This window comes from Balaenoptera physalus (assembly GCF_965194825.1).
Source record: "Balaenoptera physalus genome assembly, chromosome: 1".
NCBI classification, from domain to species: Eukaryota; Metazoa; Chordata; class Mammalia; order Artiodactyla; family Balaenopteridae; genus Balaenoptera; species Balaenoptera physalus.
In genome coordinates this window covers 21493367-21521080 of record NC_138882.1, presented here as the reverse complement: position 1 = coordinate 21521080, position 27714 = coordinate 21493367, and the positions used below count along the sequence as shown (strand labels likewise).

Below are 27714 nucleotides of genomic sequence, written 5' to 3'. Positions count from 1 at the left end.
TGTAGTTGAGGGACAGCAAGCTTTTTCTGTAATGAGTCAGATAGTAAATATTTTAGGCTTCGTAGGGGTACACATGTCCTCTGTAGAATTTTTTTAAACAACCTGTTAAAAATATAAAAACCATTCATAGGGTTGTAAAAAACAGGCCATGGGCTGGATTTGCTTCAGGCTCTAGTTTGCTAACTCCTACTCTAGCTTTATAATACATTTTGAAAGTAGGTTATGCTGGTCCCCTACCTTTGTTCTTCATTTTCAAAGTTATTTTGGCTATTCTAAGTCCTTTGCATTTCCATGTGAATTTCAGAATCAAGTTGTCAGTTTCTACAAAAAAGCCTCTAGGATTTTGATTAGTCTTTGTTTGGTTTTGGGGTTGCATTGATTCTCTACGTCAATTTTGGGAGAAATGGTATCTTAACAGTATTGATATATCTCCTAATCCCTAAATGTCCTATGTGTCTAGGTCTCTGTTACTTTACTTCAGTGATATCTTGTAGTTTTCAGTGTACAGGTCTTGTATTCCTTTTATCACATATATCCCTAAGTATTTAATATTTTTTGAAGTTACTGTAAAGAGTAGTGGTTTGAAATTTCAATTTCCATTTTTATTGCTAGTGTATGGAAATAAAGTAGAACTTTGTATGTTGGTTTTATAAGTGGCAACTTTGCTAAACTCACTTTATAATTCTGTTATCTTTTTTGTAGTTTCCATAAAATTTTCTACATAGATGATCTTGTCATCTACAAATAAAGATAGTTTATTTTTTCCTTCCCATTCTGGATTTTTATGTCTTTTTCTTGAACTGGCTATACATCCAGAACAATATTGAACAGAAGTGATGAGGGAAGACACACTTGTCTTTTTTCTGATTGTAGGGAGTTTAATAGTTTGCTAAGGCTACTATAACAAAACACTACAGAATGGGTGGTTTAAACAACAGAAACTTATTTCTCATGTTTCTGGAAATTACAAGTCCAAGATCAAGGTGTTGGCAGGTTTGGTTTCTTTTGAGACCTCTCTCCCTGGTTTGTAGATGGCCACCTTTTCACTGTGTCCCTACGTGGTCTTCCCTGTGTCTGTCACCAGTCATTGGATGAGGGTCCATTCAATGACCTCCAAAAAAGACCCTAACTCCAAATATAGTCACATTCTGAGGCACTAAGAGTTAGGACTTCAACATGTGAATTTTGGGGCACACAATTCAGCCAATAAGAGGGCAAAATCATTCAGTCTTTTATTATTAAGTATGATGTTAGCTGTAGGTTTTTCGTAAATGCCTGTTATCAAGTTGTGGATATTTCCTTCTATTCTTAGTTTGCTGAGAGTATTTATCAGAAATTAATGGAATTAATGTTGAAATTTGTCAAATGTTTTTCTATATCTACTGATATAATAATATGATTTTTCTTAGTTTGTTTACACTGTCCTTTTAGAGTGTTAACTCAGCCTCGATTTCCTGGGATAAGCTCCAATTGGTCATGATGTATTAATCTTTTTATATATTATTGGATTCAATTTTCAGAGATGTACTAGCTAATGGAACAATAAAACTGTCAAAATTTAAGTTGCATTTATACACAAAACATAAAGAAATAAGTTCAAAACTAAATGAAAACTTTGAAAGAAAATGTGTGGAATTCAAAAGATGGAAGAAATAGATGTTTACTATTTCATGTATAAGATGGAAGTTCGTGTTGCTAGCACTAAAAACTACATATAATTACCGAAGCCGTTTTAAAGATGTTTGCTTGGAGATGGGTTAATCTGTAGCAAAGCAGATAGCTCAAGTGTCACCTTTCAGTGACACAATAGCTTGACTTATTTTTGAACTGGCTAATGATATAGAAAACCAACTCAAAGAACAAATAAACTAGAAACGTATTTTTCATTGCACCTTGACTTATGCACAAATATTGCTGAGCTTGCAATTTTTTTCGTATATGTGCAATTTGAACATGATGGCAGTTTGAAGAATTCACTTTTTCCAGCTTCATTGTCAACAGTTACAACTGGCTCTGAACTGTATAAAACTGTGATGGGTTATAAAGTTAACATGTATGTTTCAGAGTTAGTTCTGTGTGAAAATATACTCTGATGTCACAGTTGCAGTGAAAAGAAAACTTTCTGGAGTAGTTACCACATGTCTAGGAGGTTGGACCAGAAAGAAATTAATGCGCTGCTTCCTTTACTGAGAAAGTCTTGTTATGAAAAAAATGTCAGCCAAAATAAAGTGCCAAGTGACATAACAAAAATTGTAAGTAAAGGGTAATGCATTAAATTCTAGATAATTCTCTTTCTTTACTATGTGATAATATGGAAGATGAATTATAAATGACTTTCATTGCATATTGAGGCACAATGATTACAGAGAAGAAAAGCTGAGAATGCTTGATCTATTTATAGAACAAACGCTTAATGTTTCTGCAAGATAAGAATCCTGTTGGGTCCCATCTTGTTAAAGAGGTGAATTGGAAAGCTGGATTTGCTTATTTGTCTGATATTCTTGGTATTATAATGATCCTAATACTTCCATGCAAGGAAGAAGTGCAGCATGATTTTGAATGGCAGATAAGATCAAAGGACAAGAACAAAAGGCAGACTCTTAGAAGAACAAAGTTCCTGTACATGGTTATGACATGTCCCATAATAGAAAAACAATGATCAAAAAGGTCACAATCTTGATATTTCAAAAATGCAAAACATTATCACCAAACACCTTCCAGATTTTGGCAGAATTTTCACATTGTATTTTCCATTAAAAGATCTTTATGTTGAAAATCCATGGGCTGAAATCCATTCCTTTCATTGAGAGATAATTTACATTTAATTATAACTTTGTAGGATAAGTTGTTGGAAGTGGTTACTGATGAAGGATTAAACATGAATTTTGAAAAAAAAATTGCTTTCTTCATTTTGTATAAAAATCAGACATGAATAGTCCAAGCTTGCTAAAATTACTTTAAAAATTATCTCTTATTCTCCTGTCAACATACGTCTGTTGAGACAGGTTTCTGTACTGTCGGTGTTACTGAAACAAAGCACAGAAACAATTTAGATGTACATTATCACCGGTGAGAACCATTGTGATCAATCCAAACTAGATCAGATACGTTAAGAAGCACAAAGCATGCTCATTTGCCATGTTAAGAACTTTAATACTGGTAAATATTATGCTCCTTCAAAACGTGCATTTAACCATTTCATACGGAGACTCACACTTGCACACATAACTCTTTGTTTAGTTGCAGAAGGAAAAATTGCAGAACAATTGCAGAAGGAAAAATTATTTATTCACTTATACACACGCTTTCAATAAATAAAGTGCACAAATTTTCCCATTCTTTTTCTAGATATTATTTGTTCTTACAGTTATAAAACTATAATTTTATGGCTGCTGAATATAGTAATTAAATTTGAGCTTGTATTTTGTTCAGCTTTTTTTCCCGTTTCATTTTTCTGGTACATACTTCATTTTTTTTTTTTAATTTGGACTTTATTTATTTGTTTATTGATTTTTGGCTGTGTTGGGTCTTCGTTTCTATGCGAGGGTTTTCTCTAGTTGTGGCAAGCGGGGGCCACTCTTCATCGCGGTGCGCGGGCCTCTCACTATCGTGGCCTCTCTTGTTGCGGAGCACAGGCTCCAGACGCGCAGGCTCCGTAGTTGTGGCTCACGGGCCTAGTGGCTCCACGGCATGTGGTATCTTCCCAGACCAGGGCTCGAACCCGTGTCCCCTGCATTGGCAGGCAGATTCTCAACTACTGCGCCACCAGGGAAGCCCCCATACTTCATTTTTAAAAAAGATAAACTTTATTTTTTTAGAACAATTTTAGGTTTACAGAAAATATACCCTACACCCAGTTTCCCTTTTTTCTAACATCTTACACTGGCATGGTACATTTGTTACAATCAGTGAACCAATATTGATATATTATTATTAACTAAAGTTCATAGTTATTCAGGTTTCCTTAGGTTTTACTTAATGTCCTGTTTCTGTTCCAGAATCCCATCTAGGACAATACATTACATTTAATTATTGTGCCTTTTTAGACTCCTCTTGGCTGTGATAATTTCTGAGACATTTCCTATGTTTGATGACTGTGACAGTTTTGGTCTCTCTACTTGGGTGTTTTGTAGACCATCCCTCAACTGAGACTTGTCTGATGTTTTTCTTATGATTAGACTGGAGTTATGGTAATGCATTTTTATCATGTATTACAAAAGCACTGGTGAGTGGTGGTTTGGAAATTTAAAAAAAAACAGGTACTTCTCCACAGATGGTTGATGAAGCCCCTCTCTAGTAATACTGGGGTCACTCACAGAACTGAGCGCGTTCTGAAAGACCTAGGGAAAGGTGGATCCAGGATACCTCTGGATTCTGCCCCCTCCCCTCTCTTAGGACTTTTACTCTAAAAACTTTCCTCCAGAATCTTTCAGTCTCTGCATCTCGCTCACGATCTTCGGGTTCCGGGAGAGAGACTCTGATCAACTCAGTTCGAGGAAAGGCAAATAATAAATATACAGCGACACAGGGGTGGTTTGGCGGGTGTAGGACCTAACCTGGACATCAGAGCTGGGGAGCTGTTGTGTCTGAGCTCACTCACCCCCACTTCCGTCACACTCTCATCCTGGCCTCCATTTGTACCTACTACACACTCCTTGCTTCTTAATTCCAAAGCCCTAGCTTTTCATTCTTTCCGGGAAGAAATTCTTCTACTTTCTGAAGGGAATGAAGAGATATCTCTTACTGTCTCATCAAACAGGCCAAGCTGTTTGGGAAGTAATCTCCACTCTCTGGCTTTAATCGGTTGGACTCATTTCTGGATAGAAAATGTGTATAGCTCTTCTGTCTCAAATATGTTTTCGTTTAATGTTGTTCACTTTTGATGCCTTAATTAAATAAAAGAACCAATCATTGCAAACATAATGTATAGATTTGTCCATAATGAGGTTCTGTGGGGAATAAATATGGAATCTCTAACTAACAGAGTTATGGTTTGGTTTGTCTACCTCCTGCTCCTCCTGTGGTTCTGCCACAACTTCCTAACTGGCCTCCCTCCCCCCAGACCTTGCAGCCTCCAGCCGGCCTGCACAGAGACTCTTCCCACCCCCGAAGGTTTGAAAGGGCAAAACTCACCTTATCACTCTCTGGCTTGAAATCCTGTGTGTTCCTTCGGTTGCCCACAGTGTTTGGTCTCAGCTTCGGCATCACATGGTAACTTCTTAAACATGCAAATTCTTAGGCTCCAGCCCAAACGTACCGAATCAGAAACTCTGAGGGAAGGGCCCAGAAACCAGTGTTTTTTAAAACACCCATCAGGCAATTCTGAAGCATGCTAAAGTTTGAGAACCATTAGCCAGTGGGGGAAAAATATAAGCTCCTTGTCCTGAGAAGTCTTGCAAAGCCTGCTCTGCTCTGGTCCCCATCGGTCTCTCCAGTTTCTTCTCCACCTACCCTGCCCTGCATTTTCCACCGTGGGAATGAAGAGCTGTGTGCAGTTGCCTGCAGAGAATGTGTGAACGCTTCTCCAGCTCATTTTCAGTTGTTACCTAAGTAAGCCTTCTGTGGGCAGGCTCCGTGTCCTTCTCTGGCCAACTCCTACTGACTCTTGAAGACACAGCTTAGGTGTCATTTCTCCAGGAATCCTTCCTCTAGCTTCCCTGTGTACCCTTAGATGCTCCCGTAGTACCTTGTGCCCATCTCTCTGATTAAACTCATCACATTATATTTATCTGCTTATATATGTTTCTGCCACTAGATTGTGAGCTACTCTTACTGGGAACTATGCTTCCTTCATTTTTATCTGCAGTACCTAGCCCAGTGTTTGAGCGCTTAAGATGCAGTCAGTTATTTAACAGTCACTGAATAATTTATGAATGAATGAGATAATGAATGCATAAATATTTGTCAATGTTTCTGTCACATCTCTGGTTCTATTCTTGCTTTCTTTTTAGCCAAGGAAAATTTCCCTCCAATTCATCAGACATGGAAAGCTCCAGGAAATATTACCTCTAATCCTTTGGCTTTTGCTTGTTATCAAATGCAAACTAGATTCTTCCTGCACTATTAGTTCCACATTAAGTGTTTCAGGGCTCCCACAACTTGGTGCAAGGGCCAATCTTAGGCTTTATCATCTTGTGAATTTGGCGGCCACAGCTTTTTTTTAACTTTTAATTTTATATCAGGGTATAGCTGATTAACAATGTTGTGATAATTTCCGTTGTACAGCAAAGTGATTCAGTTACACATATACATGTATCTATTCTTTTTCAAATTCTTTTCCTATTTAGGTTGTTACATAATATTGGGAACTCTGCTCAATATTATGTAATATAGAGTCTTTTGGATTTCTGTCACTTCACTGTGGACTCATGCATCTGAGTTTACTAGGTTTTCTTCATGAAGTGAGTGTTGATTGAATCAGTTCAAGTGCTTTTAAAAAATTCTACTCAGTGCTCCCTTAGGGTTTCTATACACTGCCAGGGTAGAAGTACGTATTTCAAAGAAGAAAGAAAGAAATCTCAATACTGTTTGTCTGTATTCTTATTTCTTCCTTTATTTAGGAGCCCTGTGTCTTGCTTGCATCATAGGAATGTATATTCAGAGAAATTTGAAAATGAGACACTAAGTAGTCCTGTGTAAAATAACACAAGCAGAAAACAAGATTGGTTCCCAAAGTCATTTCTTTCCGTCTTCCGCATGCATGAAGCGGCCGGGCAATCCAAATCTGCACACCTACCATCCCATCTGCTGCAAGATGCATAGGTCAGAGTAGCTCATCTAGCGGAGGTTGTCAGGCTATGCTAATCCAGCCACAGACTTCTGTCCAGTCCCCCTTGTCATACCAGATTGTGGTTAGATAGGTACCTTCTGGCCATGGATTTGGATGGAAAAATAATAATAAAAATGATGATCATTAATTTCATCTTTTAGGTGTTTCATATTTTTCAGTAGGCTTTCCCTTTTATTCCCACATTTTAAAAATTCTGATAAGCCTGTATGTTGTTAAGGTACATTTGTGAAAGTATCATTATTTCAAACTTATCCATAAGGAAGCTGTGGCAGCAAACACTGACATTTTCAAGATTACATAGCAAGTTAGTGGAGGCCCTGGAGTAAAATATCTTCTAATTCTCACTTAGTTGCTGCATAAGAAGGAGCCAAGATGGAAGTGGCCAGATGGCACATTGTTTGATGGAGGTGCAGAGCGTCTGCGACGTGGCATTAGCAGGTGACTTACATGGATGCAGAGCGCAGAGAAGTTCAAAGCAGAGGCTCTGGAGTCAGACTGCCTAGTTTGAATTTTAGCTCTTCTACTTGCTTAATTGTATACACTGAGAAAGTTACTTAAACTCCATTAACCTTAGTTTCCTCCTCTGCAAACGGAAAAAGTTGTAATAACTATCTCATGTAGTTGTCACGAGCCTTCGATACATTAATATGTAAAGAGAGCTTAAAATTATGCCTGGCACATAAGAAATTCTCAATAAATATTAACCCCTGTTATTATCACACTCAAAATTCCTCTACGAAGTCTTATTTCATTATACCAATAAATCCACATTGACTCTTTTTCTTCTCTGAACACTGGTCAATTTTCGTTCGCAACCTTGGAGCTTCCCAGCTGAATCTGAAACTGGCCCCCATACAAGGAGGGCAGGGAGAGACCGAAGAAAGAGCCATCCCACTCCAGATTGGTAGGTGGCAGGTTTAATAAGCAAGGGAACTTCCTTATGAAGCTTGTCTTGGGCAGCTGCAAAATGATTTCCTCACCCACCTGCCAAATCTTAAAAGTTTATATGGTGGCCTTAACTGGGTTGGCTCACCTACACAGTTCAAATAGTGTTGACACTATTACATTACTTGGGGCAGCTTCTGGGAGGAGAGAAGGCTAGAGGATTGCACATTCCAAGGACAGGGTAGGGGGTGAGGAGCCGCTGATTGCCTGGGTCCAGCACATGGGTCTAACACTCTTCTTGATGACCGCCCCCATCAGTCATCAAGGACTTACTATTTTTTTTTTTAATTAACTAATTTATTTTTATTTTTGGCTGTGTTGGGTCTTCGTTTCTGTGCGAGGGCTCTCTCCAGTTGTGGCAAGCGGGGGCCACTCTTCATCGCCGTGCGCGGGCCTCTCACTATCGCGGCCTCTCTTGTTGCGGAGCACAGGCTCCAGACGCGCAGGCTCAGTAGTTGTGGCTCACGGGCCTAGTTGTTCCGCGGCATGTGGGATCTTCCCAGACCAGGGCTCGAACCCGTGTCCCCTGCATTGACAGGCAGATTCTCAACCACTGCGCCACCAGGGAAGCCCTAGGACTTACTATTTTTTTAATGACACAATTTAGCACTCCAGAATATACTCGCTAATACTCTTTAGCCATTATTAAAGGTATATTCAGCTCACCTCACTGATGATGCCGCAAATTCCGGAGGCAGACCCTGTCGTATACATCTTCTGAATTGCTGCCAAGCCCTTAATTAATATTTGGATGAATGATCTTTGGATAAAAGTGCTTAGGTTCCATTATTTTCTCAAAGATTATTTTTAAAACACACATTTGCCTGGCATATTTGAAAATGCTTAATTTTGTTAAGCATTTTTCCACTTCATTTTAAGTGTATGGTCAATTTAGACTAGACCAAACAGCTGACAATCATTTGTTTTATATATTTCTCCTTTTATTTCCTATTTGGAGATGTCTGTTTAGAGAGTTAAAGCAGGCACATTCAGAAGGGGATGGAAATCAGGATTTCAATCAGAAAGAGATACAAATAGAGTTGGACCACGTAAGCCAAGTCATCTCAGGTCTCTGGGGCAAGGCCAAACTAACCAGTGGGACTGGTGGCATGTGTCCTTTTGGACACTCCTATAGAGGAGTTGCGATCTTAGTAGAATAGCCAAACAAAGGATGATTATTTTTTGATGACTTAAAAAAGTAAGAGCAAAGGATAAAAACCAAAGGAAAAAAAAACCCAAACACAATTTCCTAACAATTTTAAATGCTTGTTAGGAAGGAATGTTGTTTCTCAAATATTTTAGAAAAATGCTTCTGAAATGCAAACGTCTATTGCACTGAAATAAAATAGTCATTCAATCTTAGTATTCTATGTCCGATGAGACGGACATCAGTGTTTCTGATGTATTTTCTGATTTGGAATATCCTGGAGCGACAATTCCAGGAGAGACATTTTCTCGCTGACATGACCTTGCACTTTGATTCACGGCATAACCCTGGTCTTCAGGTTACCACTGTTCTACTTTTCTGAGAGTTTAATTTTCTTTACCAGTAGGGTCAGAAATTCAACAGCAGAATGTGAGGGGATGGCAGATATTTGAAGAGAGTTTAATAAATAAGCTAGTTTTCAGAGGAGAAGGCAGGGTATAAACAACCACAAGGGAGTGTATAGTCCCTCAGAGGAATGGAGAATGAAGGGTGTATCTGGGAGCCTGAGGAGAGGAAGGGAAGACTGGTTACTGGAACCCAGACAGAGAATTGTGTGGCAAAGCCTACCTGACCCGAGCATCAAGCTCCCATCTCAGGCATCAGCCAGGACTCTGCAGGGAGAAAGGCCAGGGCACACTGACCCTGTCTCACCTCTCCTCCCTCCCATTCATGCCCATGTTCCCATTGGCTGGACCCAACCAGGATCCAGAAATCCTATCGATGCTATCTGTACCAGTCACCACCCTGGACACAAGGTGGGGTGGAGAGGATGAAGATGAAGAATGAATGGGGAGGGGTGGTGGTGAGGGCAAATGAAAGATAGCCAGCATAATGTTAGTGAATCTTTGTCAGAGATGAGCATTTTTTTCCTGGATTACGCAGCACAAGACTCTGAACGGTCAGCAATTTCTAATCTATTTGGATGCCATGGGATCCTCTACTTGCAATTTGTTCTGAGAGAATGGCTTTGCCTTAGAGTTAGGGGAAGGAAAGAGAATGCTAAATACTGAAATCTCTGCCTTAGGGTCTCTGTGGTTTCTAAGAAGTCTTTCCTTAGGGTCTCTGTGGTTTCTAAGAACCTGGAAGAATAAGAAATGAAAGTGATGTCTCTCTTGTAGTCAGATGAAGCGCTGGATTGCTTCCTTCCCTCTGGAAGTATGCTTTGTCTAAAGAACCTATCATGCCTCGGCTCTGTCTTATTCATCTCTTGTGTTTCTCTCTTTCCTCAGCCACTCACACACGCACACGCACACACCCCTTCCACACACACACAGTTTACCATATTAAGGTTCATCAGCCGTGTTGAATTCATTTCTTACTGACTGTTCCTCGTCACCCAGAACGTGCTGATTTATACTCCCCTGTACCTTGTTTGGGGAATGCAGACTCATTTTAGTGGGACCTGAGCACATATCAAATCACTGTATAAAACTCATATAACATTTCTAAGGCAAATATTCATGGTGTCTTAAGTTCTGCTTTGAATTAGCTGCTTCATATTTTTTTCATTAATGAAGATAATAGAGATTTGCTTATATATTTTAATCTGTGTAATTTGTATAAATATATAGTTATCAAAATGTCTCAAAATATCTTTCGATAAATGATCACTTTGAGGCTTCATGCTGGACGATGAAGTTTTATTAGGTCCCACTTGAACTTTGTTTAGAATTCTCCTTTGAATTATGCATCACTGGTGGGGTAGTGTGGCGAGCAAAAAAGAATGAATAAGTGGCAGTATCTCGTGCAGAGTCTCCGAGACTACAGAAGAAATGCATGCCTGCACACACCTGCACCATTAATTCCAATACTGGCTGGTAAATGAGATTCAGATAGAGGCACAGTGGGAGAGCTGGGGAGGAGAGATTGCTTCCCTCGTGTTTGTACTGTACCAGGTACTGTATCCTATGCAGGTGGGAGTTTAATTCCTTTGGGTGATGATCGTGACAGTGTTGATGAAGATACTGATGGTGATGAAGAATAATTATGTTTCTCCAGGTGGGTGGCTGAATCTCAAACTGGGAGAAGAGGCTGATCCAGGATGTGTGATGAGTGTTAGCCAACGAGGGACTTGAAATTCTGAGTTTCCTGAGCTGCTGGCTGATTTTTTTTTTTTTTTTGAGATTTAAGTAGTATTTATTTTTGTTATTCACATACAAATTTACTTTCTACTGTACCTTTTTAGACAAAAAGTGTTTGGGGGGGAAAACGGTGTTATTAAAGACATTAACATTTTGCTCTCTCAGGGTTGACATCTGCATAAATTCCTGCTGTAGCCAGTTTTCTTTCACGTCACCTAGTTTACCTCTACAATTGTTCCCATAGTCTAATGTTGTTTTAACTTTTTATTTATATAATACATGCACTTAATTTTAAAAATAAAATGGTACTGTTAAAAGTTTATACCTAAATACAGCAGGCTCTGATTTTAAAAGTCCCACCTGCCTAAGGAATATCTTTGCTTCCCTGGTAGCCGTCCCAAGCAAGCTCTGACACAGCTAGAAAATTTGCTGACTGTAATCAGAGAGTCAACCAGCTGTTCTTAAAGTAAGCAAACTGTTTATATGCCCTTTTGGTCAAGTCAGACTCAACATTGAAGAATAAGTAGTTCATTCGGTAATAGCTGAGCTGCTGCTTTTTTTTTTTTTTTCAAACCCAAAGGCAAAATTAAATACAACATTTTTGCCTGTTACATTCTGTTTGAAAAGATGAATCATCCTCAAGTTTGTACGCAAAGGCATCTAGTTAGGGGCAAGATTATTTGCAGGCTAATTTTGTGCAGGAATCACCTTTTGACAGCAGATCAGTATCAGTATATGTGTTTGCTCTGGGGAGGAGGAAAAAAAGCACACATCTTGCAGATCAGGAGAAAACTTGAGCTGCTACTTCTCAAATGTATCATTGTAATGTTTTTACATAGGTCAAAAGGTCATATACAATGACATTTAAAAAGCTAAGGGACAAAATCTCCATTTATGATTTGAGTAAGACTCAGTAATAGCTTAAAAATAGTTGTTTACTCTCCCTTTAATTTACTTCAAATTGAGTGAGATAGCAGTTTTAAGCACATTTGAAACTCCTTACTTCCTGGATTTGTCCCCCCTCTATCTTTCTTGTCCTGGACAAAGGAGTCTGGAGGGAGAGAAGAAGGACAGAAGGGTGACCTGAAGAAGCAGAGGCAGTATCAAGGACACAAAATGAACTTGAGAAGTTTGGGTCGCTCACTGATGTATTTAGCTTTGATGGTAGCAGGAGAATGCCTGATAGAGTTTTCTGTACACAAGAATCACTTTCAATAAGAGGATTTTCAGTGCAAGTTATGGATATGACTGATTAGTGGGAAATTTCATTTAACTTTAGATAAAAGTGGAAGCGAGTAAAATTATTTTTATCCATTTTTATTATGAGAGAGTGAATACTATTGGCCAGTTAAAATCTTGGATTTTTTTAAAGAGAGGAGCCGGATATAAATGATGACACAAGTTCATATAAAGAGATTATGCTCAAAAGGTTCTTAACTCTCTTACTCCTTTGTTCCCTTTGTTTCAGAGGGCTGGGGGCAATAAGAAAAGAACCAAGTTTTGTAATTTTTTTTCATGCTTCCTCCCATTTGTTAACCATTTTCATAAACCTGCAAGTTTCTTCACTAGTGTCTTGCATCTTTCCTAGTTACGTTCTAGAGTACCATTTTGGTATACATGGGAGTTTTCTGAAGCTACTAAACACTGTGACCTGACTCCACCCCATGTCTAATTAGCTTCAAACCTATATTGTTAACTTCAGCCTAGGGGTGTGCTCTAAAGCGTATGAAAAACCACAGCATTTTCCAAGCTGTCATAAGATGTGACTCAGTCATCCTGAAGGTAGCCATGTTACAAATGCTTAAGGGGGTTCAGAATGAACATCGACCCTCAGAAATCACTGGAAATAAAACCAGCAGCAAAATAAGACTCCTGTTCCTAAGAGTCTTGTGACTTATTTCTCTCATGCCCTTATAGCTGTACCTACTTCCAGGGTCTAAAATTTGGAGGCTTATATTCATGCTGCCAAGTTGGCATCCCCCAGAGAAAACGGGGTCTGGGGCAGGTGGCTGGCACTTATTCCAAAGGTGAAACCTCACTCAGTGCAGCAGCCCTTTCATAGTTTTATTTTGTAATTCTACAGAGGTCTCTTCTATATCTAGAAGCATCTAGAAACTTCCTATTAGAATTGGTCGGTTGTCATTTGCCTGATGCTAAGGGGAAGTTGTTTATTCCCTTTGCTGTTCCCTTTTGTGAGATCAGTTGCCCCAAGTGGTTGGGTGGATGAGACTCTTAAGGTTATTTAGATTCCATGATGGTCCTCAGACTGGAATGGCCATAAGGCGGAGTGGGGGTGGGGGAGTCCACCATTTTACCCAATGTCATTCTGGAGGTTCCAGAGGGAGAATGCTTTGGAGTCCCCAAATCACCTCCTTCCTTCATTGACAGAGGTAACTGGGATTGACTGGAGAGCCACAAGTGATTGCCTTCCTGGCCTCTTGGCTACCCTGACTCTTCCCATCATCAAATTAATCACAGTTAATGAGGCAATTGTTTAAATGACAGGGAACACTTAGAATTCGGAGCAGAATGCCTGGGAGAAAGGTTGACGCATGCAGAGAAAAATGAAAGAACTCATATAGCTGGGTCTATTCAGGTCAGAGTCATTACATGACTCTTTAGAGAGAAGGACCGCTGGAACTTGCCAAAGGAAGCTGAACAAATGCCAAGGAGAAGGGCAGGAGGAGACAGTGCCTTCAAGGACAGTCCCAGTACCAGACCAGCTCAGAGCTGCAGCAGTCCCAGAGGTACAAAGGCAGATGTATGATGAGTGGTGGAAATCATTTAGAATTGTAAATTGATTTTTTTAAAACATCATTTTGCTTTGGTGGCAGTGGTGGTTGGGAGGATGTCTGTAACTGGGATTACAAAGACCTAGAGCCTTTCAAGGAACACTAATTCAGTGGCAAGTTAACAGGCATTAAGAGGGAAAAAAAGTAATTTGTTAGTCAAATAATTTTGGGAATTACGGCTTAAACAAAGTTAATATCGTAGTGTTTCTCAAAACCTTTAATATATGTTTATGCAACACGAATCCATGATGTTGGTGTGTAAGATGCAGGATTTCCCCCAATTATCTGAGCATAAAACTATTTATAATGGACAATCTCACACAACTAGACTTTTGGGGAGCACATGCAATACTGCCTTGGAAGGCAGGCTGGAGGGAGTTGTACCTTCTCATAGCTTTAGCCAGTGAAGAAGGGGCTAAACAAGGGCACAAAAATGGATGTTTCCCAACTTCAGGATTTTTCCCAAACCTGAGTTCAGCCCTGGCACTTAAGAAAACACTCAGTTTACAAGGAGAACTTCAGTGATATGGTGTGTGAGGGCAGCGGTTAACTGTTCTCTCTGGACAAGAAAGGAGAGATTAAATTGTAAACCCAGCATTTAGGAATTCTGTGAGGGTTAGGATTTTGGTCCACTTATGAGAAGATTATTTACTAATTGGTTTCTGGGAGATAGTTTGTGCGAGTTATGAGGATTGGATGAATTTAGGGTGGAAGGAAGGAGATAGGAAGATTCAATGTAGGTGTCATAGGTCTACATTTAGCTGAAAACACTATTGGTCTGGGTGTTGCTGCAATAGAAGCTGGGGGCCCTGGAGCAGTGAGCTTGGTTAGAGCAGTTTCCTTATATCAGGAGAGTATAATTGGCTAGTGTGAAGGAAAAAATAGGAAGAATTATGGTCAACTATTTTCACATCTTGACTTTTGAAGGTTACTGAAAAATGCTTACCTGTCTGTTTGTGATCTCTTCATATCTCCAGGAATTCGTACTTTAACTAATTGGAACTTTACCAATTAGCTCACCAGTCTCATTTTGGCCACTGCTTAGGACTTAGGGCTCCCACTCATTCTGTTTGTAACTCAGTTTCTCTGACTTGAATGCGAACAATAATTTAACCTGTTTTACTTCTCTCCTATAGTTAATTCACTGACTAATTCAATAAGTATTTACAGAGGCTCTACTGTGTTCAAGGCACTCTTCTAGACATGAGGAGGGGCATACCACTGAACAAAACAGAGTTTAATTTTTTGTAGAGGAGACAAAACAGCAAATAAATAAACCTATAATATAATACCACATAGAGATTAATGTTATATAGAAAAATAAAGCAGCATAAAGGGCTAGAGAGATCGGAAGGTCAGGAATGGCATCTTTAAGGATGTGACATTTGCGTATAGACTTAAATGAAGTGAGGGATTGAGCCAATGACTGTCTTGGAGAAAAAAAAACAGCAGGTGAAAAGCCTGAGATGTTAATGTGCTTGGCAGGATAACTGCTATAACGACAACAACAAAACAACAGCAACAAACTCCACCATATTTCAGTGGCTTTTTTTGTACAACAAAAGTTCATCTTTCATTTATATCAGCGTCTAGTGGGCATCAGAGGCTATGGGAGTTCTGTTCCACTGAGTCATTCAGGGATCCAGGCTGAAGGCCTCTGATACTTTTAACAATGGCTCCCAAGGTTGCCATGGGGATCATCTGTCAGCCAGAATGAAGAGTGTTATGAAGGGTGCATAGAGTGAGTGCAAAGAGTATCACACGAGTGGATTAAGAGACCAGGTCTGCAGGTGGCATACATCACTCCCACAAATGTTCCAAAAGTCAGAGCTCGTACAGAAGGTCTCACTTAATTGCAAGTCTAACCGTGTACCCTGGAACAAGAGGAAAAACCAGGGTGTTAAGGAACACCAGTGTTCTCTGCCGCAATGTGTTTGAGTCACTTTAGGAAGGTCAGTTAGGTTGGAACACAGAAGATGGGGTGGTAGTTGTAAGATATAGTTGTTGAAAGGATCAAGTGAAAATACAGAGGCTGGAAAAATGAGAAACACTGCTGTATTTCATTGAATCCAAAATGCTCTTGACTGTTAGCCACTGTATTTGTGTACTTCTAATAAAGAAAAAATTCTTCAAATTAAGTAGTTATATTGCCTTTTTAAAATCACTCTTTTATCATTAAGAAATTACTGAAATAATTCTTTTAGACTTATTGAGACTTTAAAAAAAATTATATATCATGATTGTGTTATCTAGTATAAAGGGAAATTTGAGCAAAATAAATTGGTTAATGGGTTCCTGAAGCTTCTTTACATTGAGAGCCTAATTTTTCTGAATTGCTTTTAGGTCTGTCATCAATGCCCATGTTTTTCCATTCACTGCTGTCCTCTGTGCTATCAAGAGCTTTCCTTAAATATGTTCTTCATGGAGTCTCTTGAATTTTCCTCTGGGCCACTTACACCATTTCTGTATGTTTTGATGCAGGCACTTTTTTGATCTTACAAGAAAATGGCAACCAGAAATTGTATTGCTTCTTCTTCTTCTTTTTTTTATTGCTTCTTCTAATGGTCTTTAAATGCTGTGTTGACTGAAGTGCTTAGGGTTTGTGGTTGTCCAGACAAGCCCCAGGAACGACAACCATGTTCATATGCCTGCAGGCAATGCCAACTCTGTCATGATGACCACCTGGTCAAGAGTGGTTGTTAGACATCATTGATTATTAGATGAATCCTGATTTAAGAGATGTTAAAATGTAAAAAAAAAAATCTCATGTCTCTGAATAGACTAAATGTGTGTTTAGAATAGATTCCGTCAAGCTTTGAAAACATCAGGTACTGATGTAATAGTACATTTCTAAGGGAGTCGTAACATGGGGGTTGAGGGAGATGCATCTGTGAGTCAGTATTGAGATTGCTCCTAGGGCATGAGAAGTCTGACACTCATCTTTGTTATTTATTTCACAGGTTCAGTGAGGGGAAGGGAACTGTGTGTTTCAACCCCAGCTTTCTCCAGCCCACTCAAGGTGCAGATACTGATGTCTTTTTCCTGAAGCCTCCAGTCTGCTTAGGACTTTAGCCAGGCTAACCTAGGAGATTTGTATATCATTCAGGTCTGATCCACCAGAATTTGGCTTGGAAATCATCTTGCTGCTATGACTTTCTGGTGGCCTGAGGTGGGGTGAACCATGGGTTGTACAGTTCATGATGGGGTAGCCTTCTTCTAAACTGGAATGTGAGGTCCCAGTCTGCAGCACTGGTCTTCTCCTTGTTTCTTCGTCTACTTTAAGTTTTTTTTTAACTTTTTATTTTATGTTGGAGTATAGTTGATTAACAATGTTGTGTTTGTTTCAGGTGTACAGCAAAGTGATTCAGTTATACATATGCATGTATCTATTCTTTTTCATATTCTTTTCCCATTTAGGTTGTTACATACTATTGAGCAGAGTTCCCTGTGCTATACAGTAGGTCCCAGTTGGTTATCCATTTAAAATATAGCGGTGTGTACATGTCAATCCCAAACTCCCTAACTATCCCTTCACCCATCATTCTCCCCAGTAACCATAAGTTCATTCCCTAAGTCTGTGAGTCTGTTTCTGTAAATAAGTTCATTTGTATCATTTTTTTTAGATTCTGCATATAAACAATATCATATGATATTTCTCTTTCTCTGCTGACTTACTTCACTCAGTATGACAATCTCTAGGTCTATCCATGTTGCTACAAATGACATTATTTCATTCTTTTTAGTGGCTGAGTAATATTCCATTGCGTATATGTACCACATCTTCTTTATCCATTCTTCAAGTTTTATACTAGGACTGTGCATTGCCCTGGACCTCAGTCTTCTGGACTAGGATCGTACCATTCCACCTAACTCTCACCAGAATATTTTTTTTCCCACCTGAAGCATAAATCCTTCCCTATTTTCTCCCTTGCAGCTGGCATACTGGCCACTTCTGTACTTTTGTTCCATTAGATTGGATTTTGCATGGATGTGGATGCCAGTTAAATACATCTCTGAACTGCCCAGTCATTTGGAGGAATTTATATGGGAGTCCTTGCTTTCCTTGGCTCTTAATCAGTTTTCCTCTGACTCATCTTCCAAAGATTTAACATCCACCCCTCCCTGGTCACCTTGCCAACTGGAGGACTGGGAAGGCCAGAATGGGAACTCACTCAAGTCAGGAACCACTGGGGACGAACATGGATGGAGCACACAGGCTTTAGAAAATCTGATACCTTAAGGAGGCCCTATCCCTGGAGAAGAGTCACCTGAGGTTTTCAGAGAGTTCCAGTCTTATTAAAGTGAGGGGATGTTAAGATAGTAATGTTTTAAAGATTAGACGGGACTTCAGGGAGTCATTAATTTACATATTGAATGGTCGGTATCTTATTTGAGGAATTTATAGCCATTGTAAATGGATTATTAAACTGTGATCCCTAAAGTCCACAGTTGGGAACTGTTAAGGTTAAATTATTAATAAGAAGCCATATTTGTAGAAAGGATGAGGTTGTAAAATCAGGTTTTCTGGAGTGTTTAATTAAAATGGACTATGTAATTTTTTCCCCTTTCTTGCTCTGTTCCTTAGATTATCACTTAAATTAAAAATCTTGGCTCTCATCTTTTTATTATATTAAGCTTACATTTGTTTGACTTCAAATCATTCAGATGATTTGCAGGAATACTTACGACCATTTGATTATCAGTGCTGTAGTTTTATGGGACTTCTGCTATTTTTCAGAAGACACTTTTTTCCCGCATCTTTGCACATCAGGATGGTATAAGTGACCATCCTTTGTCAGATGTTTTGTAAAGGTGTTTTAAGATTTTTTTTGAAGGGAACTCACCTTTAAGTGCTGCTGAATACCCAAGTATTTCATCAGGAATTGGATAGCATGATTCACAGCTGGGAGACTGATCACAGCCCATTATCTGAGCCGGGTGACAAGGCCCATAAGACTAGGTTTAGATGTCAGCACAGGTGACCACAAACCAGGCTCAATTTCTTTCAGAGCCAGAACGTATTAGAAGTAGGGAAACTCTAATCGTTTTTTAATGTCAATGTATATTTATTCTTTCTTCATGTCAGTGGGACCTGGTATAAAACTTGACTTATCATATGTCTAGCCTTTGACAAATAAGGTAACCTCTTTTGAATCTTGTTTTTTCCATGAAGGAAAAATGATGGGACAGAGGAAGGAGAGAGGTATTTCAGTTCTTCTTTCAAGGAGTTTCCTTTTCTCTCTCCTTTGGAGAGTGAAATTACCTTTTTTGTATTTGATTTTGTTTTATTTCTCTTCTCATTCTGTGGGAACAATCTTGGAAGGCAGAACTTGTAGCATCATTCCCCAAACGTGAAGGGATGCACTCCTCACAAAAGAAAACCCCTGGGTTCATGGCACTTTCTTCATTTTCAAACTAGAATCCTGGGATGCATTTGAATGACCTGAGTGAAACCAGAGCTGGCTAAGTCGGAGGGGAGACATGATCCTGAAAAGAACACAGAAGGACAAGCTGAAGATGAGACTGCCTAAAATCTGCCATGAGAATTTAAGTTGTGGATGATGAGAAATTGTAGAGGAAAGAAATGGATGTATGCAAGGTTACACAATAATAGTGTGGACACACACACTTCTGCTGGCTCTTAACTAGCATCCCATGGAGTAGAGCTGTCAGGATTAATTACTTAGACTCTGTATAGAGAGTGTGAAAATGAGAACATCGGTGAGTGCCAAGTGTTCTCAGTTTGCATCACAACTTAGATATTTGGCGGAACAGCAGAGAGATTAGATATTTTCAGAAAATCTATTTTATTTGACCTCTCCCACTCTCAGGATTTTTTTTTTAGGGGGGGTTGGGGGGTAAGGCTACGATTCTATTCCACTGAGGTTCAATGACTCATAATTCTTTGTAGCTATTTTTGGTTATTTTTTTCAACTCTTTGTCTCGTGTGGATCTTGCTCATTATTTTGGCCTTTGCTCTTGTTCCATATGCTTCAGGTTAAAGTCAATGCTCTATTTTACACACAACCAGAATCCTATGTTAGGATAAATGGGAAGAGTAAATGAAGCTGGAGGGTAGGTCGTAGAAATTATCTTAGCTGTAGCCTTTTGACAAACTCTTCCCTTCAGAATGGAGCTCTCTTCCCCACCCCAACCCCAGCTACAGTATCCTGTGGTTGGGAGGGGCTGGTGTCATGCAAACACGTGCAAGAAAAATGGTCACCTACCTGCTAGTGTTGGAGGGTCTCCTGCAGAGGCAGAGGGTGGCTGTGGCTCACTGTGGGGACAAGGACACTGGCAGCAGAAGTTCTAGGAAGTACTCCTTGGCGTGATCCCTCTCAGAGTCTGTCATTAGCCCCATCAAAGAGCCCAGGTAGGCTCCAGGGTTGGGTTGCCTCAGGCTAAACAACCAACAGGGAGGGTACCCAGCCCCACCCATCAACAGTCAAGTGGATTAAAGTTTTACTGAGCTCTGACCGCCACAGCAACAGTCAGCTCTACCCACCACCAGAGCCTCCCATCAAGCCTCTTAGATAGCCTCAACCACCAGAGGGCAGACAGCAGAAGCAAGAAAAACTACAATCCTGCAGCCTGTGGACCAAAAACCACAGTTACAGAAAGATAGACAAGATGAAAAGGCAGAGGGCTATCTACCAGATGAAGGAACAAGAAAAAACCCCAGAAAAACAACTAAATGAAGTGGAGATAGGCAATCTTCCAGAAAAAGAATTCAGAATAATGATAGTGAAGATGATCCAGGACCTTGGAATAAGAATGGAGGCAAAGATTGAGAAGATGCAAGAAATGATTAACAAAGACCTAGAAGAATTAAAGAACAAACAAACAGAGATGACCAATACAATAACTGAAATGAAAACTACACTAGAGGGAATCAATAGCAGAATAACTGAGACAGAAGAACGGATAAGTGACCTGGAAGACAGAATGGTGGAATTCACTGCTGTGGAACAGACTAAAGAAAAAAGAATGAAAAGAAATGAAGACAGCCTAAGAGACCTCTGGGACAACATTAAATGCAACAACATTCGCATTATAGGGGTCCCAGAAGGAGAAGAGAGAGAGAAAGGATCAGAGAAAATATTTGAAGAGATTATAGCAGAAAACTTCCCTAAAATGGGAAAGGAAATAGCCACCCAAGTCCAGGAAGTGCAGAGAGTCCCATACAGGATAAACCCAAGGAGAAACACGCCGAGACACATAGTAATCAAATTGGCAAAAATTGAAGACAAAGAAAAATTATTGAAAGCAGCAAGGGAAAAACGACAAATAACATACAAGAGAACTTCTATAAGGTTAACAGCTGATTTCTCAGCAGAAACTCTACAAGCCAGAAGGGAGTGGCATGATATACTTAAAGTGTTGAAAGGGAAGAACCTACAACCAAGATTACTCAAACTGGCAAGAATCTCATTCAGATTCGGTGGAGAAATCAAAAGCTTTACCGACAATCAAAAGCTAAGAGAATTCAGCACCACCAAACCAGCTTTACAACAAATGCTAAAGGAACTTCTCTAAGTGGGAAACACAAGAGAAGAAAAGGACCTACAAACACAAACCCAAAACGATTAAGAAAATGGTCATAGGAACATACATATCGATAATTACCTTAAACGTGAATGGATTCAATGCTCCAACCAAAAGACACAGGCTTGCTGAATGGATACAAAAACAAGACCCATATATATGCTGTCTACAAGAGACCCACTTCAGACCTAGGGACACATACAGACTGAAAGTGAGGGGATGGAAAAAGATATTCCATGCAAATGGAAATCTAAAGAAAGCTGGAGTAGCAATACTCATATCAGATAAAATAGATTTTAAAATAAAGAATGTTACAAGAGACAAGGAAGGGCACTACATAATGATCAAGGGATCAATCCAAGAAGAAGATATAACAATTATAAATATACACCCAACACAGGAGCACTTCAATACATAAGGCAACTGCTAACAGCTATAAAAGAGGAAATCGACAGTAACACAATAATAGTGGGGGACTTTAACACCTCACTTACACCAATGGACAGATCATCCAAAATGAAAATAAATAAGGAAACAGAAGCTTTAAATAACACAATAGACCAGGTAGATTTAATTGATATTTATAGGACATTCCATCCCCAAACAGCAGATTACACTTTCTTCTCAAGTGCGCAAGGAACATTCTCCAGGATAGATCACATCTTGGGTCACAAATCAAGCCTCAGTAAATTTAAGAAAATTGAAATCATATCAAGCATCTTTTCTCACCACAACGCTATGAGATTAGAAATGAATTACAGGGAAAAAAACACAAACACATGGAGGTTAAAGAATACGTTACTAAATAACCAAGCGATCACTGGAGAAATCAAAGAGGCAATCAAAAAATACCTAGAGACAAATGACAATGAAAACACGACAATCCAAAACCTATGGGACACAGCAAAAGCAGTTCTAAGAGGGAAGTTTATAGCTATACAAGCCTACCTCAAGAAACAAGAAAAATCTCAAATAAACAATTTAACCTTACACCTAAAGGAACTAGAGAAAGAAGCACAAACAAAACCCAAAGTTAGCAGAAGGAAAGAAATCATAAAGATCAGAGCAGAAATAAATGAAATAGAAACAAAGAAAACAATAGCAAAGATCAATAAAACTAAAAGCTGATTCTTTGAGAAGATAAACAAAATTGATAAATCATTAGCCAGACTCATCAAGAAAAAGAGGGAGAGGACTCAAATCAATAAAATTAGAAATGAAAAGGAGAAGTTACAACAGACAACGCAGAAATACAAAGCATCCTAAGAGACTACTACAAGCAACTCTATGCCAATAAAATGGACAACCTGGAAGAGATGGACAAAGTTTTAGAAAGGTATAACCTTCCAAGACTGAACCAGGAAGAAATAGAAAATATGAACAGACCAATCACAAGTAATGAAATTGAAATTGTGATTAAAAATCTTCCAACAAACAAAAGTCCAGGACCAGATGGCTTCACAGGTGAATTCTATAAAACATTTAGAGAAGAGCTAACACCCAACCTTCTCAAACTCTTCCAAAAAGTTGCAGAGGAAGGAAAATTCCCAAACTCATTCTATGAGGCCACCATCACCTGATACCAAAACCAGACAAAGTTACTACAATAAAAGAAAATTACAGACCAATATCACTAATGAATATAGATGCAAAAATCCTCAACAAAATACTAGCAAACAGAATCCAACAACACATTAAAGGGATCATACACCATGATCAAGTGGGATTTATCCCAGAGATGCAAGGATTCTTCAATATATGCAAATCAATCAATGTGATACACCATATTAACAAACTGAAGAATAAAAACCATATGATCATCTCAATAGATGCAGAAAAAGCTTTTGACAAAATTCAACACCCATTTATGATAAAAACTCTCCAGAAAGTGGGCATAGAGGGAACCTACCTCAACATAATAAAGGCCATATACAACAAACGCACAGCAAACATCATTCTCGATGGTGAAAAACTGAAAGCATTTCCTCTAAGATCAGGAGCAAGACAAGGATGTCCACTCTCACCACTATTATTCAACATAGTTCTGGAAGTCCTAGCCACAGCAATCAGAGAAGAAAAAGAGATAAAAGGAATCCAAATTGGAAAAGAAGTAAAACTGTCACTGTTTGCAGATGACATGATACTATACATAGAGAATCCTAAAAATGCCCCCAGAAAACTACTAGAGCTAATCAATGAATTTGGTAAAGTTGCAGGATACAAAATTAATGCACAGAAAGCTCTTGCATTCCTATACAGTAATGATGAAAAATCTGAAAGAGAAATTAAGGAAACACTCCCATTTACCATAGCTACAAAAAGAATAAAATACCTAGGAATAAATCTACCTAAGGAGACAAATGACCTGTATGCAGGTCAACTATAAGACACTGATGAAAGAAATTAAAGATGATACCAACAGATGGAGAGATATACCATGTTCTTGGATTGGAAGAATCAATATTGTGAAAATGACTATATGACCCAAAGCAATCTACAGACTCAATGCAACACCTATCAAATTACCAATGGCATTTTTTATGGAACTAGAACAAAAAATTTTAAAATTTGTATGGAGACAAAAAAACCCCAAATAGCCAAAGCAGTCTTGAGTGAAAAAAATGGAGCTGGAGGAATCAGACTCCCTGACTTCAGACTATACTACAAAGTTACAGTAATCCAGATAATATGGTACTGGCTCAAAAACAGAAACATAGATCAATGGAACAAGATAGAAAGCTCAGAGATAAACCCACGCACCTATGGTCAACTACTCTATGACAAAGGAGGCAAGGATCTACAATGGGGAAAAGACAGTCTCTTCAGTAAGTGGTGCTGGGAAAACTGGACAGCTACATGTAAAAGAATGAAATTAGAACATTCCCTACCACCATACACAAAAATAAACTCAAAATGGATTCAAGACCTAAATGTAAGACCGGACACTGTAAAACTTTTAGAGGAAAACATAGGAAGAACAGTCTTTGACATAAATCACAACAAGATCTTTTTTGATCCACCTCCTAGAGTAATGGAAATAAAAACAAAAATAAACAAATGGGACCTAATGAAACTTCAAAGCTTTTGCACAGCAAAGGAAACCATAAACAAGACGAAAAGACAACCCTCAGAATGGGAGAAAATATTTGCAAATGAATCAATGGACAAAGGATTAATCTCCAACATATATAAACAGCTCATTCAGCTCAATATTAAAGAAACAAACAACCCAATTCAAAAATGGGCAGAAGACCTAAATAGAACTTTCTCCAAAGAAGACATACAGATGGCCAAGAAGCACATGAAAAGCTGCTCAATATCACTGATTATTATAGAAATGCAAATCAAAACTACCATGAGGTATCACCTCACACCAGTTAGAATGGGCATCATCAGAAAATCTGCAAACAACAAATGCTGGAGAGGGTGTGGAGGAAAGGGAACCCTCTTGTACTGTTAGTAGGAATGTAAATTGATACAGCCACTATGGAGAACAGTATGGAGGTTCCTTAAAAAGCTAAAAATAGAATTACCATATGAGCCAGCAATCCCGCTACTGGGCATATACCCAGAGAAAACCATAATTCAAAAAGACACATGCACTCCAATGTTCATTGCAGCACTATTTACAATAGCCAGGTCATGGAAGCAACCTAAATGCCCATCGACAGACGAATGCATAAAGAAGAAGTGGTACGTATATACAATGGAATATTACTCAGCCATAAAAAGGAACAAAATTGAGTCATTTGTTGAGACATGGGTGGATCTAGAGACTGTCATACAGAGTGAAGTAAGTCAGAAAGAGAAAAAGAAATATCGTATATAAACGCATGTATGTGGAACTTAGAAAAATGGTACAGATGAACCAGTTTGCAGGGCAGAAGTTGAGACACAGATGTAGAGTACAAACGTATGGACACAAGGGGGGAAAGTTGCAGAGGGGTGGGGATGGTGTTGTGCTGAATTGGGCGATTGGGATTGACATGTATACACTGATGTGTATACAATTGATGACTAATAAGAACCTGCTTTATAAAAAAATAAATAAAATAAAATTCAAAAATTCAAAAAAAAACTAATACTATACTTTCTTTGGGTTATTTGTATGGAAATATGTTAATATAAATGTTTCAGACATTACATGAAATTCCTAAAAATCTTATATGTTCTGGTATAATGTTATAAGTCATAATTCTAGTTATTACTTTAAAATATATATCTCAGAAATAACTAAATTTTCTCATCAACTGCGTTATTATGAACTTTCATCAAATCTTTAACCATGGTCATTTTTAAGTCTTGTGTCATTTACAGACAGTTCTGGGTGTACTCCGATGCTTTTGCAAAAATGTTCCTATAAAAGGGTTTCATCTTCAAGTAATTCATGGAAAAGACTCTGACAAGTACAGGTTTCTGGTAACTGACTCTACTGCTGAACTGAATGAATAAGCATTTTCAGAACTCTAACGGAAAACTGATGAATTCATAAAAGTGCTAACAAAAGATCAAGATGAAAAAAAAATTAATTACATGGGACTGAGTGAACCGATGAGGATGATTATAATTTTTGTGACTTTCTGTTTGAATAAAAAAAAAAAAAAAAGAAAAAAGACTACCTTGGCTTTTACAATGATTGAAGAAGTCCTGCCTCTGGCTTTTCAAAATTTTTTGAGACCCTTAATATCATTTCTTTGTAAAGTCTGCATGACATTGTGTTGTGTGAAAATACCATTATGCATTTAACCTGGCCCCCATGATGTTTTTTTAAGGTTTTTTCAATATTTTTTGTGATTACAAATAATGCTGCGATGAAAAAAAAAAAAAGAAAAGAAAAATGGTCACAGTGCATGTCCCCATCATTCAACAAATGTATAGTAAGTACTTTCTTAATAAACTCCTTTTATTTTCTATCCTCTGTAAAACAGCACATGTTTATTAAGCTCTGCAAAACTCTGCATGGGTGCTAGTGATGTAGAAATGAATATGATAAAATTTCTTGCTCTTAAGTGGCTTGTCTGAGTGGGGAGATAGACAAGAAAATTGACACTATATGGTGTCACAGGTGCCAGAATACAAGTAAGTGTGTATGGAGGCCAGCTCAGCTGGTATGCTTCGTCAATGACATCTTTTTTTTGCTTTGATGTCAGAAAATTCTCAGCTTTTTTTTTTTTTAAATGAATTTCTCTTGTCTATAGCTGACATTCTCTCCTTCTGGAGAGTGTATTGCGTCTCCTTATTCCATCCTCTATGCTTATTAACCTGTCATTTACTCATTTATTTATGTGTCCATTTTGTGGATTTTCAGTGTACAATTTGTCTCTTCAAGTACGTCTAAGCTATTGCTTTATCTATCCACTTATTGTGTGAAGTTAATGGCTTTAAACTAAACCATAGAATCTTTCTTTCCAAACACCACACCAATTGAACAAAAAAGAAACTTGTAAAAATAAACTATTTTACCTCAGACACAAGCCAGAATTTGGCATGAACGTGATTAGAGAATTTTCCTTGGGAGTGATCGAACAAAGAGGGGAAGAAGTAGAGTTGTTTTTGTCCCAGCAGCAAAGGTGTATAGAGCTGGGAAATTCTGCAAGAAAAGGGTTCTTATGACTTTGTTTTCAAGGAAAGCAGACTTAGTGAGGGTAAAATCCAGTCCCAGCTTCAGTGACCACAACAGTGACTCCTCAAATAAAGTCCTGGATTGGTCAGAGAGTAGGGAAATGTTTTGACCCAGTTGAGAACAAATGAGTTACTCTAATAGGAAGATAGCAAAAAGTAGCAGCAGGAAAAGTCTGGAATGACTTGTTAAGAGCTTGTCCCCAAATGGCTTGATCAACCAACATTTTATTAACAGATAAACACAGCAACTTGTTTTGCCACTGAGACTCAGGAGCTGAACTGTCAACTACTTTGAAGTCACCTGTGGTCAAGAATAAGAACCTGCTTTACTCTCTGATTTTAAACTGAGGACCACATGTTTGGAAGATGAGTTTGATGACCTCACAGCTAGGCTAGGGAAAACTTCAGAACCTCACTTGCATTTCTTCTTTGATACCTTTTTCTTATATTGACTGTCCTTCTGGAATTATTTTCCTTTGTCTAAAGTACTCCATTATAAGTTCCTTTATGACAAGATTTTTGATGGTAAACTCTCAGTTACTGTTTATTTATAAATGACTTCATTTCACTCTTGTTCATGAACATAATTTTGCTAGTTAAAAAAATTTATATGGACAATTATTTTATCTTGACACCTTGAAGATGTTATTCCACTGTCTTCTGGATTCTATTATTGATCTGGAAAAGTCTACTGTCATTTTTATTGTCATTTCTTGTTAGGTGATCCATCCT

At 38.5% G+C, this 27714-nt stretch overlaps 2 long non-coding RNA genes across 2 annotated transcripts in view; both read left to right on the top strand.

Moving 5' to 3' along the window:
- Positions 1-25973, top strand: part of LOC309644729 — a 332108-nt gene extending 306135 nt beyond the window's left edge. The window contains exon 2 of the long non-coding RNA XR_014254579.1: positions 24036-25973. This is a non-coding gene — a long non-coding RNA (uncharacterized lncRNA). The remainder of the gene's footprint in view (positions 1-24035) is intronic.
- On the top strand, positions 8535-11092 carry LOC309644728. Its single transcript, XR_014254578.1, has 2 exons — positions 8535-9840; positions 10941-11092. It is a non-coding gene; the product is annotated as an uncharacterized lncRNA (long non-coding RNA).
- Positions 25974-27714: the final 1741 nt, after the last annotated feature.